At 38.6% G+C, this 17,204-nt stretch overlaps 1 protein-coding gene across 34 annotated transcripts in view; it reads right to left on the reverse strand.

Annotated features, from left to right (window-relative positions):
* The window catches only part of RIMS2 (regulating synaptic membrane exocytosis 2), a 511,335-nt gene that overhangs the window by 472,686 nt on the left and 21,445 nt on the right, over window positions 1–17,204 (reverse strand). The gene's annotated exons all lie outside the window — the stretch shown is intronic.

A 17,204-nucleotide genomic window follows, 5' to 3' on the forward strand; every position in this document is an offset into this window, starting at 1 on the left:
AAATATTAGCAGCCAATCTATAATCCATGCTTTCAATATATACACCTCTAGCTCAAGCAGGATTAACAGTAAACGTAAGAAAATTTGGAAGCCTTTACAGTGATTATGACAGTACAGTAAGGACCCCCTGTATCAAGTGAGAATGGAAGCAGCCTTTCGAGACCAAAGAATACAATTCCAACATGATAGAACGGGTTTTTAATTGTTTCAAGATTTCCCCAGGACAGGCACTACACCTGACTTCAGATCACTGTTCTCTCCACTCTTACGCAGGCAGCAGCAACACCAGCTCAGGAACTACAAATTCATGGCTTAAATCTACAGGGCAGGAGCGAGGCTGCCTGCAGTCTCTCACTCCCGCATGGCCATTATAGGTTTTGACATAAATGATGAGAAATACTGGGCCTAATTTTTTTTCTTTGACAACGGGATTAAATCAGAAGTGATCTAATGACATCAGCGGATCTATAACAGAATAAAAGAATGCGAGTTAAACCAAAATCAGGCTCAATCATTTTATTATGGAAACAAAATTTTCAGGAAAGCATCACAAAAAAGCTACAAAGTGTTTTATTTGCCAGTGATATATGGTCTAACCCACATATTTTCTTACAAGCTCCTCCTACAAAAAATGAGTTCTGGAAAGTGTATAAATCAAAATTAAACTGTATTAAAATTTATAGAACTGGCAGACTCGAACAGTCATCTCCCAGAACACTTTTATATATAAAATAGATATAAAATTACAAAAGTTGGAAAATCCCATCTTGTATAACCTAAATGTAAGTAAAATAAAAAATATTAAACTAGCACTTGTATAATTTAAAACATATTTGGAGCACTGGAAGAAATATATAACTTCATGGATGGAAAAAAAGGCTTGTTTAAGATGAACATGCCCTCCATAATATATTCCTTTTTTCAGAATAATTCCATTATCATCTCAGATAAATCTCTATTGAAGTTCTATCCTCATTTTCTACAGAAGTCCATCTTCTTTGCATACAGCATTAGGAGGAAAGACCTTTTAGCATTTCATTTTACAGTAACACAGGGATTCAAGCCAGCAGCACAAACCAGTAATGGAGTCACTGTAATCCAGTCAGACACTGGACATTTGTTAAACCAGCCACCGAGACAGTCTGAATATTAAACCGGTGAAAAAAGTAAAAGCTTACTATACACTCCAGAAATTTGTCTGATATTTATAGATAAAATGTTCAAAAGGAAGTTAGTTTTAATAAAATTGCTGGCTTCTGAGTGGATCTGACATTTTTAAAATGTATAGTTTATTCATATTTGGGGGCTGCAAATCATTCCAGAAGAGTGGGCTTTGATTCTGAAAGGACAACCACCCCACCTATTTTGGGGTATTACACATGTTAACACATTGCCTCTGTAGTAATTCTTACCAGCATTCTGGAGGGGAGGCATAAGAAAGGGGACAGCTGTTTTATTTTTCAATAAAATGCAGATCAAAAATGACTATTATAGCAATCCGGGGGGGGGGGGGAGAAAAAAAAAAAAGATAAAAACAACACCCAAAACCTCCAAATATTTTCCAACCAACAGTAGAATGTAGCTCCTAATGAATCCTAGTCTAATATTAGCAACCAAGTAGTACAAAATATGTGAATATTTAATAGTCCTACATAATGGTCCTAGTCCTAATAGATTTCTTCCTCTTGTGAAAGAATGAAATGTCCCTCTCTATATAGCATTGCTTAAAAATAAGATGGCGAGGTAGGCATTCAGCAAATCGATAATAGTGTAGTAATATTTTTAATGGCTATATTTCTCAAACAGTCGTTTTTTCAAAAAATTCAATTAAGTCAATGATGCTGCATATCAGATGCACAGGTAAGTCTGCAAGTCTATAATTTAGCAGAATCAATTTCTTTAATTACAATTAGAAAAAAAATAAATTATTTGATGCAAGATCTATCTTTTTCTTATGCGTTGGCATAGACAGCAGCAATGGTAACTTCACACTTTCTGTTTCTTTGTTGCAATCTCACAAATTTCCAGTAGTTCGTCAGTTCATGACCCTAGCATAGTGAAAGTCAATCATAATTGTTGTCATTTACAGGATTCATTATTTAAAATATTGTTTTAATAACAGATTAAATTACAACAAAATTACATATATGTCCTCTTTTCTAAAATATCCATGTAGCCTGTATTTCAAATAAATTGCAGACAAACTTAGAGCCAAAGCCACCACATAATTTGAACGATCAGAAGATCTTATCTCCATACAAAAACTGAAATACTAGGGGCAAAGCAGCTCTACCATTATTTTACAAAATAAACAGTGTCTGGTCAGATGTGAAAATATATGAGCTTGTGTGTGCAGCAATTACAACTAGGACCTTTTCTACACACCTTTCATTATTTATGTCCCAGATCACACTGGAAAATGCAACAACACAGCTTTCTACAGCCCATTCACTTAGCCAGCTTCTTCTAAGGTATTTCTTCTCTCCTTTCATTCCACATCCTATGAGCTGAACCAACTTATTCCATTATGTCAGAAAATCAGGTTTTTAAAAATGTCTGAGAAAAAAAACTGCACGTGCTGTTTGATATGGAGACACAAACCCCAGCTCTATCTGAACTAACACCAACAATGGTCTTCCAACTCCAGTTATTCAATAGCAAAATTTTATGAGCATTTTATTTGTTTTCTTTGTGAGAAAAGCTCCAAACACTAATTTTGGCTGCACCAACTCATAGACTTCAAACAGCACCTTCAAAATCAGAAATTATTCGTACATACTGACTGCTGTTTTTCCCCCAATAATTGCAACATGACTAGTCACTGCAGACTGTGGAAACAATGGTGGAATAAGTCCCTTGCTCCCAAAAACTCCAAAAGTACTGTAACTAATCTCTTCCAGCCCCTCAGGTGTGCTAGCTCAGCAGCTTGCAGGACAGTACAGTCAACCAGATCAGTGCCTTTTTGTAGCTTAAAAAAAATACTCTGCCAAAATGTGAAGGGGAAAATATTTTTCATTAGCTTAACCTCCCTGAAGCAGTTTCGCTAGACAGTTCAACAAACACTTGCACCAGGGCCGTGGTGGTGTCATGGAGGCAGGAAGGAGCAGCTGGGGTGGCTGTGGAGCTGCCTGTGTTGCACTGACAGCAGAGAACTGCCCCAGGGTTCTAGAGCTGAATTTGGCTCCTCAGAGCTGCCTTCTGAAGAAGCCTCTGTTTCTCTTGCTGTGTTGATTCCCCATGGAATCGAGGAAGAGTGGTGTCACTAGGCTTAAGTTAGCTTTGTAAATGTCTTTGCAAAATACTGTAGTGGGTTGACCTTGGGTGGCTGCCAGACACCCACCAAGCCACTCTCTCATTCCCCTTCCCCAGCAGGGCAGGACAGAAAAATGAGATGGAAAAGTTTGTGAGTCATTATCAGGACAGAGAGATGGCACACAAATTACCATCACGGGCAAAACAGACCCTACTTTGGGAAGATCAATTTAAATTATTGCCAATTAACAACAGGGTAGGACAATGGACATAAAAATAAAACTAAAAACACCTTCCCCCCCCCCCCACTGTTGCAGCACAAACTAATAAGCTGCAACAAGGCTTTTACCATCAGTCAGATTCTATTGCCCATATTGTCTCACCTTCCTCCAAGAACCAGATCACACTGCTCCTCCTTCACCCAACCCCTTTCTCCCACCACCCTCAGTGCTATTTAACCACTTAGCAGAAACGAGCTACAGCTGCACATCATCCATGTCAATCAACCCACTGCCTTCGAGGCAAGGTCACAGCTGCATGTTATCAATGCTAACCAACCCACTGCCTTCAGTCCTCTACACACCCCGCCACCACCCCTTTCTTCTTCCCAGGCCTAGCTTCACTCCTGAATCCTCTCTCTCATCCCCCGAGCAGTGCAGGTGGATGGGGAATGGGTGGCGTGTGTTGTGGTCAGCATATAACACCTCACCTCTGCCACTCCTTCCTCCTCATGCTTTTCACCTGCTCCAGCGTGGGGTCCTTCCCACAGGATACAATTCTTAATGAACTGCTCCAACATAGATCCTTCCCACAGGCTGCAGCTCTTCAAGAAAGTTCTAGCATAGGTCCTTTCCACAGGGTGCAGCTCTTCAGGAGTTCTCTTCTCTCCGCAGGTCTGCAGGCCCTGCTAGGAGCTGCTCCAGTGTGGGTCCAGCCACCTTCGGGCACCCACCTGCTCCGGCATGGGGTCCTGCACGGGCTGCAGGTGGGGATCTGCCCCAGCATGGACCTCCCTGTGTCACCAGCCTGCCGCACCGGGGGCTGCACCACAGGCTGGGGGGGAACCTCTGCTCCGGTGACTGGGGCACCTCCTGCCCCTCCTGCACTGGCCTGGGGGGCTGCGGGGCTGTTTCTCCCACATTTTTCTCATTCCTCTGTCAGAGCTGCTGCACAGCATTTTTGATCTTCTCTTAAACATGTCACTGCAGAGATGCCACCAGTGTGGCTGATGGGCTCAGCTTTGGCCAGGGGCAGATCCGTTTTGGAGCTAGCTGAAACCAGCTCTGACATGTGGGCAGCTCCTCATGTCTTCCCACAGAAGCCACCTCTGCAACCTCGCCCAGAACCTGGGCGTGTAAACCCAGCACAAATACTGACTCCATACTGAACAAGAAGTGATACGATATTTAGTTATGAATCTAGTGAGTTACATGCCTCTGTATAAATTCTTTTTTTTTCTTTAAGCTTTCATTTATTATGGCAGTATGAACTTAATTATGAATTAAAGGGCAAAGAATAATCAGGCTGATGGGCAAGAGTTCAATAACAATCCTTTCCTCCCTTTGTTTCACACACAGGGAAACTTTTTGAAGAAAAAATTCATTGAACTGAAACCATGGCTAGAATACATTTCAGTAATGTAAATATAAAAACTATTATGCAGATGTTCAACCTATCCCTAAAAAGAGTACTAACGATAACCAAACATATTAAGCAATGGAAATGCACAGTAGAGCTCTTGCCTAAACCTCCTTCCACATCATGATAACATCATTCAGTAACTTTATAAATACTGAACAAAAGTTATGTCCGAGACAGAAGATGCCATTAAATAATGGCAATTTGCCCCTTTTAACACAAGCCACCATCTTTCTTTTTGGCAGCTTTACTGAACACCCAGCAGTGCCAGTGGGCAGCAGGACCTGTTTTAAAACAGGTCATCGTTATTAAGAAAGTGCTTAGTCTTGTGTTAGGAACAGCAGTCCCTTTGAAACATGAATTGTTCATGGACTACTATAACAAAACACTCCTAAGCCCTTTCAAAGAAATACCTTGTGGCTATGAAAAGTAACAAAATGCTACCAATTCTAAACAACTTTTTCTTATTTAATGTAAGAATAAAATTAATATTTCATTCAATTATCTTCATAATAAAAACAAAAAAATATACAAAAGTGCCTTTACGTATTTACCAATTCAACTAATGAACTTTACTGGTAAACTTTCAGGAAAACCTTTCATATTAAAAGAGTAGTTGTAATTTGCAAAGCATACAATATATTCCTTATATGCACAATGGTTGAAAAATAATTTAAAAAAAAAAAAACCTGATTATTAACTATTGAGCCATGACTCAACTTCCATAGTGAAACTCCAGTTTCAGTAAATGCTTTTTTAAAAAATTATTTTGAAATGTTATTGGGCAAATGTATAAAGTCTAAACAAAGGCACTATTTTAGGCCATATTACTTTTAATTAATCAATCTCTTACTTGCAAATAACTTGTCCTACTCAGTTAAGAAATAGTTATTGATGTCTGAGAAGTTAAGTTGGGGCATACGTGTCAGTGTGATCATGACCTAATTCTACAATTATTATCACTTTTTTTTGTGCAGAACAGGCATGACCATTCATATTAAGTTAAAAATCTAACTAAAAATCTTTATTTTGTCTTCCTACAAATAAAGCTTCTTTTATACAAGAGAATATCTGTGTTATAAAGACTCTTCACATACATAACGCAGACCAAATTTTAGACAAGAAGGCTCAGTAAATTCTGCAGAAGGCATGTTCACATAAACACTATGAAGCAGCTAAAACCACTGATCTTCCAAACATGTCTAAATTCAAAATACATAAATGCACACCAATGCTCAGCTATAGTCCATTAAATTTCATTCATCTTTAGCCAGCTACATGTTCAGATATGTAGCAGACAGAATAATTCAGCACTTTCAAATACCAAGTATTTCCTCAGTACTGTACCCTGAAAATACCTTTTCTTGGCTCATTGCCTTCACAGCACCCTCTACAGCTTTTTTTCAGATAAACCATAAACAAGAAAGGAAAAAAGATACTTGGATTTTCTGATACACATTTTTAAACACGGAAGATACAGTTTTTAAAAAGAAATGTGGATGCTAGGTAAAAATACATTTTTCTTTCAATCCTATTGGGGTTTTGCTTAACTTTACGACCTGTTAACTTGAATTTCCCTGGCATTTTTGGTAAAGTTCAGCAGAATAATTAAAATTACTGCTTCACTTCAAACATCTTCTGATGTGATATATATTAGCATGGAAGTAATATCAGCACTTGAGAACTATTTCCCATTCAGTTAAATTTAGCTCCTCAAAAATACCACTTATATGTAAATCAGACTATCAGCAAAGCATCCACAGGCATAATTTTACAACCAATCCAAAAAGCCAATAAATTATTAAAAACCAGAATAAGAAGCTTCATTCTATTTATAGATTAAAAATTAGTTCTTATTTTTAAACAACTCATATTGTTTACTGTGATATTTCATATCCGTAATGCTACAAGTAGTTTGAAACAAGTAAGATTTTCCCGAAGCATTCTAACTTTAGTACAAAACACGTATTCGATAGAAGTATAATCCTCAGCCTTCTAAACGTGACAGTGATGCTATTTTTCTAGCTGTTAGATAATACATGGTTCAGCTGTCACTTACTGTGCAGCAGTCGGTTACACAGAATGAAATGCATCATAATCGCAATGACTAACCAAATTACTGAAAGCACGCTTAATCAAAACCCGTGTTCCCAAACTGTCTTAGGGCCTGATTCAGCAAAAATATATTTGATTTCTATACCACATAACATATTCCACAGATACCTGTTTAGCCAGGCTTTTAAAGCAAGAAACTGCTGAACTCAGAATGCATAGCAATTCATTAGCATGTTTTTAACAGGCTACTACAAAAGTGACCTATCAACTAGTAAATACACAGTAGCTAAATAAATATTGTTAAAGCAGTGGATAACTGGCAGAAAAGAAGAAATTCAAAGCATGGGAGATATTCAAAGCATTTGCTGAAATCTCTCTAACTTCCGTTGATACATAGCAAAAGAGAGAGTGTGTGAGTTATGGAAAGACATTATCAACTGAAATTGAGTTTATGGAGTTTTCATTGGGTCTTAGTGTTATGCTAGTGGAAGTTTACAAGTAGTAGACAAATCCTGTGTTTGTAACTTCTCATCTAGCAATCAGTTTAGCTTCATCCATAATATTCTATCTTCTGGCTTAAAATATCCACTAATCATTCTTGTTGGTGAATGGCTTGTGAAGATTTTCTTTGCAATATACTGTTGTTGATAGGTATGTTTAATCCCACATACTGAAAAGATCTTGTATTCCAAGGCCTTCTTTTAGATCTCATTCTTCGAAGGTTTTCCAAATTCACTATAAAAAATATACCAAACCCCAAGAATAACCTTGGACTAGAAGGGAAACATACTCAGGTTCCCAGCAGTAGTCTCAAATAGTAAAGATATGTATAAATGAGCATGGTCTAATTACTAATTGATTGAAATGTAAGTAAAAGATGCAGACTGACGAACAGGCTTCTAGAAAAAAAATCTAGAGAACCACAAAATTCAGTGCCAGTAGGGAAACTGGCTATGGCATTCTTCCAAGACCAAATAGTGAAGAGTTACTCTTAAAGGCAGAACTGAGGGTGAGATTCAACTTACCTAGCACAAGATGTCTATAAGGTAGACCTTTACAACTGACACATTCACTCCATCTTCTTTTTGAGTTGATAGCCAGAAATAGGCTTTGCAATTTATCCAGCCTATTTGAAATGTCTAATTCAAGATGATATAGATCACGTCCTAAAGGCACTTCTTTATTTCCTTTTGCTTTAAATTGAATCTAAGCAATTTCAGATGTAGATGTCTTACACTGTAGATATTCACATCTGGTCAGAAGAATCCCAGAGATTTTCTGGGCTCAGTCCTTAACCCAAGCTCTAAATGTTGGAACACAGGAATGAAAAATATACCAAAACTGAGACAATCATTTTCATTAACCAAGTAGTTACATGAGTGCTCAACTGAAGGAAGTCTGATTTTGTAAGGACTCACAGCTTATGATTGATTTATTTTGATGTCTGTGGTTGGTTCTTCTCTATAAGGACTCCTTGGTATGTAATATGCAGTGAGCAGACTTTTCCACAATTAGGAGCATGGACAATCCCTTTCCACTACCATCTACTTATTTGCATTAGACCCTTAGTAATTAAGTATCTTTGGGACCTCAACTTCTTTGCCAAATTTATTGTGAGTCAGCCAACAGCTTCTATCAACTCAATAAATATAGCAGGAGATGCAACTACTTCCCTTACGATAGTGTAGCAGTTAAGTCTTTCCAAGGAGGCGCAAGACCTGTGTTGTAGACAGATCCTGCTCAGCTTGAGGAGATTTGAACACAGCACTCTCTTCCTCGATGAATAAGCTATGGGCAAAACTAGAACAAGATTATTCTGCATCTTACCAGTGAAGTTGTGCAACTGTGCAGTCAGGAATGTGAATGTATGGACAAGCAAGAGAAAGTCTAAATAGCTCTGTGATTAGGATACTCTCTAGAGGCAAATCCTTGTTCTTGCTCCAAGGGCTGTTTGTGCATTTTATTTAAGCACTCTCATGCAAAATTCATAAGTGGCATCTGATACAGACAGAATACAATACAACAGGGATGAAGACAAATACTATGCATAGCTGAGGTAATCAACTTCAAAATACAAAATGAGGAATAATTGATTCAACAGCAGTTCTGCAGAAAAGCATGTTGAAGTTACAGTAGATCACAAGCTGACCACGAGTCTGTAATGCTCTATCACAACAAAAAAAACCCAAACACACGTGGCACTGACTGTACAAGGAAAGTGCTCTGTGCAAGACACATGGTGTTATCCTTGTGCTCTCCCCATACACTTGTTTGGAATACTGTGTCTGGTTTTCAACATTGCATTTCAAAAAAGATTAGTCAGAAAGTACATAAAGAAGAGCAACAAGAATCTTCAAAAGTCTAGAAAATCTGACCTGTTGAGTCTACAGAAAGATGACGAGAATTTACAGGAGGAGGTAAGATCACATTTGTGAAATATATAAATATACTGCAAACAAAAGTAGCAGACAGCTCTGCATTTCCACGAGGACAAAGTAAGCAGCAAATGGCAGGAAAGATATTTACGTTTAAGAGTAGAGGGAAAAAAATCTAATGGTAAGGATAGCGACTCTGAGTAACTGAGACAAATTACCTAGGGGGTGGAAGGAATCTTCAGCTCTGGTTAGGTCAGTAGTTGGATCCGTTGTTCTCATACCTTTCAGTAGTTAACTACCATTTGAAAAAAACTGTAACAGTTTCATACTGTATCCAAGAGGTTTACCCTAAAATCTGTTTGGCACACTCCTCACTTTTGCTTGTGTAGGCAGTACAGCTCTTGCAGAGCTGATTAGCTTGAATTCTGTGTGTCATCTGTTATGCGCCCTTGCCTTAGCCATGAAGCCTATTTATTTCACTGGCTAGGTGGGCCCTCACAGTTGGGAATCACTAGATGAGACAAATAAGTGTCAGGAATTGCTATCTTATAGTTGGTCATACCTTGAGGCAAAGAATGAATTGGAAGACCACGTGAGGTCCCAACCAGCACTATTTTCTATTATTCTATGTGTTATCTGGGCTTTAAACAGCTTTAAAAGCATTACTTCTCACTCATCCTTTCTGTAAAGAGAAAAATGTATAAAAGCACCATGAGTAAGAGTAACACGATATGGTAAAAGATTTCTTCCTAACACACCAGAGTACTCATTCTGAAAAGTTGTATGAAAGATGGTTGCAAAACGTTTTCCAGAAAAAGCTGACTCTTCTAACTCACAATTTTATTTAAAGGTCAAAACATTTGATGTCCCTCATGTGCTTAAGATAATACACAATCTAAAGAAAGACTGCCCTCAAATACATAGAACCAAAATGCCACGTTGTATCAAATACCTAGCAATGCTATACAACCTGTGAGATATTTTATGTACAAATACAATATGGTATTTGCTATAAGAAACCATTCACCTTAAAAATATTACTGTTAAATGGAGAAATAATAATTCTTAAATTCTTAAATCAGTAAGTATTTAATCAATTCCATATGAGATTTAAGAAGAAAGAACCAACCCCACAGAGACGTAAAAAGAAAAAAAACTTTTTAATGTTTTATTTAAAGTTTAAAGATTTTCTTTGTGAATCTCCTAAACAGAAGCACTCAGACTTTTTTGAAACACAGGTTCAGCTCTCCCTAATTTCTGCTGGAACAGGATATCTCACTGTGGTTTTAATAAAAGAGTTGAAAGCCTAAATAAAACATATTCTTTAGGCTCTCACATCAAAACTTTCAAACTCCAAAAGACACATAAAGTTGACTATTAAAAACTCCTCTACAAAAATGCATTAATTTTATTTCAGTTTATCAAAATGCAGCTACGATCACTCTTCAAACATGTTTAGGCAGAGAAATGTGATGACAGCCGATATTTGAATTCCAGACTATAAAAGAACTGTCTTCTACCTTCAATGAAAACAGCAGAAAACTGTATAAATTACCTTGAACTCAACTCTCCAAAAATTACATGTATTAACTTCTTAAATGCACTACTACTCCCCCATACAATCTTGTATGGTTACATTAACTCTTATAATCTCAGTCCTGACTGATACCGTTGCACCTTCAAGGCAATACCATGGAGAAACAACATGAGGAAACAGTCACAACATAATATCATGCAGAAGCAGCCTTTCAGCACAGCACTGATTCTGCAGTTTTTATTGTATCACCAGAATTTTAACAAATCACAAGATGCAGTTGCTGGAATATACTGAGTTTACAAAAACACTACCAGATTAGACATAAACTGTTCTTATTGATAAACTGTAATATGCCCTCAACAGACAGTTATACTTCAAGGATGCAACAGTTCCTCCTGTTACACCATGTAGTCCTGAAAAAGAGACAAAATCTAAACTCAGTAAGCACTGAAAACAATGTGGTTTGATTTGAACTCAAGTTTTATAATAGGAATTAATTTGTCTGAAAGACAACTGGTTTTGAATGTCATGTTTAAACAATTAGGATTTAAAGAGATTCTTCCTGCTTATGAGTCTAAATTTAGATGACTGACTCCTGCCCACTTTTAAAGACACTAGGTTGTCTATGATAACTTTTAGCTATTAACCATGATATAGTAAGACATATGACTAAGACAGCCCACATGATCTAATCTTAACTCAAAAAATCATCCCCACCTCAGGGCTCATTGTTAAGGTGTAATGTCTGTTGCAGACAAACAAATACAGAAGAGACCATAACTCATCATTTCTTGTGTTATTTTTGATTTTGTTTTCCCAAGTCCCTGTCAAAAAAGCCATCAGAGAAGATGCTGGGGCAAAAGGAAAGACAGCCATACAAAAAAGATCCTTCTTGGAAGAGGTAGGCCTAATGGTCCCAGAAACTTTCCTAGCCTTCTTACTGACTGAGAATGCGACACTAGAACTTCAAGGAAGCCAGTAAAGCAGAGGGACGAGAGGTGACATTCAGCTGAAGACAATTCTCAAGAGTGTCAAATCTACCTTACAGATAAAACCTGAACGTTCATGTACATGGCTAATTTCACATTCCACTGGATTAAGTTTCACAGTTCAAACTACTACATTATTTTTTCCTCCTTATTATGGAACTTTGAATAAGCTTCAAATATTTTAAAAGTACATTGGCAGAGTAAGAATGCATTTTATATCAGTTCTGTAGTAACCTATCACTTCTGTGTATTTTTGCACTTACAATATATACACTGATTAAGCCGTTGTTTCAATGGAAAAATCAATTATTTGACATTCTCAGCTATTTAGACATTACCCAGCTTACAGATGCATGCAGGCAAAATCCAGAATGGACCATTCAGTCCCCTGACCTCACCTACAGAGACCACTGCATTTCACCCAGTCACCGCTTTCCAGGATACAGTCCCAGCACCCTAAATGATGATCTGCACTCTTGTCTTTTAGATGCAAAATTAAATGTTTTCTTCTTTTTGTTTCAAAGAAGTGCAAAAGCAGATTTATTTGACAAGATTTCAGAAAGCACACACTGCCTGGCATTAAAAATCTATTTTGGGGGTTCTTTGTTAAATAAATCCTGTATCAGCTTTTCTATTTTTCAGCCCCATATGATGTCAGGCCTTCCACATCTGAACCATTCTGCTTGTACTTCTTGAATGCGGTAACATCAGCACTATTGCAGTCTTCTGAAATTTTACTCAACGTTAACGTTAGCAAGCCCAGTACTTAGTGTAACTGCCAGTCTGTATAATCTCCAAATACATTCTGCTTAGTCACTACAAGGAAGTACTACTGCTATTATTTGTAGACAGCGCCCAAAAGTGTGCTAGATGCTTTAGGGAACACTTGTAAACACCGGGTCTTCTCAAAGAGCAAACAGTACAAGATGCAACATCCAGACGAATATTATCTACAGTATAAAATGTCTCAGCATGTAGTGTGAGAGAGGAGTAAGGAATAATGACAATTTTGAGAGAGGCCCAAAAAGCAGTACAAATTATTAAAATAAAGGAAAGATAATGAAGAATATTAGGAGGGAGCAGAGAATGAGGGAGTAGGAAGGGAGAAGGGCAGGGAAGAGGGCAGGGCAGGGAAGGGGACAGATATCTTCCTCAACTATATATTCTCATATAACTTCCACTATCACTTATTTTACGCTGCCTAAAGTTATTGCTTTTAAAGTCACCTTGACCATATTTTACTTTATAATACACGTAAACAAGAGCAAAATGATGAGTGGTGTAGCAACTAACTGTTCTGATCAACACCCTGGATTCAGATTCAGACAAAACACAACATAAAGTTATGAAAGCATAAGTTAAACAACATTGCCTGGAGTCTTAGTTTACTATCTAGCCAAAAGAAAATATTTTTGCACTACCCTATAATCTTCGGAAATTCCAATATACATACCTCTCATTTTAAAAAACAAAACCGAAAATCATAACCTACACCTCTTTCGTTCCTCCAGCCTTGAAATCCAAATCCTAAACATACAATGCTTTTAAAGCAGTGTAAATCAGTTGATTATTTATAAATCAGGATAATTATTTATAAAGCAGTACAAGAGCTTTGTGAGGCAGATATTTACACTGCTGTGGCTCACAGCCACCAACCTATTGCTTCCTCTCCCCCAGGCCCAGCATCCCAGGCCCCATCTCACTGACGGTGCCATACGGAGCCCACACAATCTAGGTTTTTAGAAGCCTGCTTGTCAGAGATTTTGTTTCCGTCAGTGTAGCTGCCCAATTTTTACCATGGCTGTGCAATCACTGACACAGCAACTGAGCACACACAAGCCCACAGTCATTTGTACCTTCCTAAAACTTATTTTGGACTTGACAGTGGTGGCTAATGGGAAGTCGCCATTCTCTAGCTAGCCCACCGTGTTTCCATGTCTTCTCTCCCTGGATAAAACAGATGAAAATGCCAGTTGATTTCAGCCACACACAAATACAAAAGACCTATTTTATAATGACCTCACAGTAAACCTGTGATGCTTTGCAAATATGTTTTGCAAATATAAGCTGGATGATTTCAAAATGAAATTTCACTTGGGAACATTTGTCTTCTACTGGGCCAAACTGTCTACACCCGTGAAAAGCTGGAATTTGTATATTTTCAGACCTGAAAGACTGACTTTAAGAGGACAGCATTTTGTCTTTAGAATAGCTAGACAAAGGAGCTGGAAACTCATGATACTGCAAGTGGAAAAGTGTATATGCACATCACACAGGCTGAAATATAAGTCTTTAGAAATAATGTCAACATGCTAGCATCTTCTAAAAGTTTTTTTGCGTGCATCTTCTCAAGCCAGTCCTTTTATATAAACTACAAATTAATAGTAAAAAAGCACAAAACTGATACCATAAATTAAACCATATGAAGAAAATGTGCTATCTAAAATTTGTTTGAAAGCTTATACACAGAAAACTAGAATTCGTAAGAGGAAGTGCATCATGTAAAGGAAAAGCCATGATCAAAAGTTCTATGCTATATCAAAGAGACCAAAACATCCACAAAGATAAAAGTTGAAAATACATAAATATTTCTGTAACAGCAGAGAAGGACTTGCACCCAGTGTATAGAAAAAAATTCACGCGGATTGTCATGCACTATGCATATTAAATATTATGCAAAATATATGTTCAATAACCTTGTCAAAAAGGCAACTTCTTAGCACATGACATTCAAAATGCACTTCAGGGGTCCCAAAAATTCCAGAAGAGAGAGAGTCCAAGTAGCTGAGTTTTCTGTCCATACTCTTTCTTAAAGCAGAAGCTCTCTCACAGGAACACAGTGCACAACAGTAGCTAGGTGTATTTCACAGACCAAACCAGGCCAAAGGAGAAAGCAAATCTGGAAAGCTTCTGCTTTCCATGCCATCAAGTTCCAGAACTCCTGGCGAGAATTCATGCTGACCTGATCACTATTAGTTGCTACAGATTAAAACCCAATACCATCTGCATTTTCTTTCCTCAAAAAGAGTAAAAGAAGCATAAGGTGAAGAAGTCATGTATCTATTTTAAATCCACACATATTTACCCCAGGGAGTGAAGGGAAAAAGAATAAATAGTCCACATTACAGATGTGAGTCACACTACTTAATGCACTTTTGGAAGATGCTCAAATACCACAGTGATGGGCATAGAATAAGAATCTGAAAAGCACAAAATAGAAATAGAATATAGAAAGGAAGTAGAACCCAGGGACTAGCCATTCATACTGTCACTCAATCACCATAAATGATAAAAAAAAAAAAAAAAAAAAGAGGAAATCCATGCTTGCTGCTTTCTACAACATTCGAACAGTTTTGTGATAATATCTCTAAATGTCAACTCTTGTTTTAGCATCTTTTTTTTATCCTCCCATATTTTTCCATTAAATGAAATGACACACTTTTATTGCTTAGTCAGACAAAAATACCTTCCACTTCAAAAGGAGCTTGCCTTCCAGGAGAATTACACTTGAACAGAGACTGCAAAATTTAGCTCTATATTTATCTCTATGCAATAACAGTAGTTCATTCATATAAATATGGGTGGTGGGGATGTCCTTCTTCTTCTTTCTCTTCTCTTGACAGAGGAAAACATCTGTCAAGAGAATTAAACTCAGTAATATCTGCGTAAAAACCCAGAACAAGTTCTGGTATGACTTTGGTGGAGTGTGTGCTTCATGAATCTGTAGATACTTTCAAAATAAACATGGACCCGATAGTTCAAGGAGCCACTTCACTTTAAGAAAAATGAAACTGGTGAGTTATTCTTCTGACACCAGATCACTTCTCAGTCAGTATCCTGTAAAATACTGTGGGCCATCTATCCGAATTCCATTGACAACAGCATTTTCCTGAGAGCGCTGTTTCAGGCTATCCTTTGTGTACAAACTTTACACCATACCATTTCCCTCAAGGCTTGCACAGAACTTGAGAGGAATCTTCAGTGAGACATAATGAGATACTAAATTAGTTCATAGTTTATCTTTGGATTTGATGAGGACCTTTCTTTTGTCCATTGTCTGCTTCCAAGATTCTGGTGATTACCAATGGAAACAGTTTTGTTTCATTTCCTAAGCTGGCTGTACCTTGTTATTACATGAGAACAGTTTATTCTTCATTTGCAAGCTTAACAGCTCAAGCTGATCCTAGTATCATACTGAAATTGTACTTTATATTGGATCACAAATATTATCATCCACAACAAAAGTTGCCAGAAGCCTTCCTTAAAACTGTAGTGGTATTATTATATCTTTAAACCGCAACTTCAATAATTTTCCATTTCCTTCTTTGTTACTGATTTTTAAGAGGCCAGAGATTTTAGACAAAAAAATGCATTTATTTTAATATGCCAGACAATTTAGCAATTTAGGGGAGTCTAAACTGCTTTAAAATGAAAGGATCACACTAGCAAGCAAATTGTATAGCATGAGACTGAGAGGCGGTGATAAAACAAGGTATGGCACTTTATTTCCAGTGCTCATATTACACTGACATTCTTCAAAATGCTCACCCAATAAAAAAAATCTTTTTAAACAGGCATTGAAATGTCTTTAGGAGATCGCCTCACAGTTTAGCAGCTGGCACACAAACGGTATCTGAAGTTTTCATTAGGACGCTCACAATAATGCAATGAATCTTGGAAGCAGATTTCCAAAGTCAGCACCAAAAGCCCAGCAGACAGCTTCCAGGTACCGCGGAGGGCCAGCTGCAGCTGGCGTGTCCAAGACACAACACTCATTTTGGTGTAAAAAGAACCGCTAACGCTTCAGCTTCACCACACACTTAAAAGTCACATCCACCACAGCAGTAGCTTTGCTTGTTTTCAAGCCCTCAGAAGTCAGCGCGATTCCTCCGCCACGGAGGGAGAAGAGTTTTCTGGAGTTTACTCGGTGCCTCCCAGCCCGGTAATGGCAGGACACGACCCACGCCGCTCCCGGCAGCGGGACCCCCGCGCCTCCAGCGGGACCGGTTCGCCGCTGGCAGCCGGGGCGCAGCGCAAGGGGGAACAGCCCAGGCTGCCCCGTGTGCCCCGGCTCCCGCTGCGCCCGGGCAGCGGCGGCGGGGCGAGACCCGCGCAGCGCTGCAGGGCGGTGCTGCCGCGGACAGCTCCCGGGGCCGGAGCTGGGCCCCGCCGCGGACAGCTCCCGGTGCTGGAGAGGGCGGCAGGGCGCTCCGCTTCCCCCGGCGCCGGGGCTCACGCTTGGAAAGAGCAACGGGGCGGGGGCGGGTGGCAGACACGTTGTCGGGGGAAGATGGCGGCTGTGGCAAACCCACCCAGCGAGACGGCCGGAGCCTAGGCCCCGGCGGTCCCTCTCCGCCC

This window comes from Falco punctatus (assembly GCF_963210335.1).
Source record: "Falco punctatus genome assembly, chromosome: 3".
In the NCBI taxonomy this organism is placed as follows: Eukaryota; Metazoa; Chordata; class Aves; order Falconiformes; family Falconidae; genus Falco; species Falco punctatus.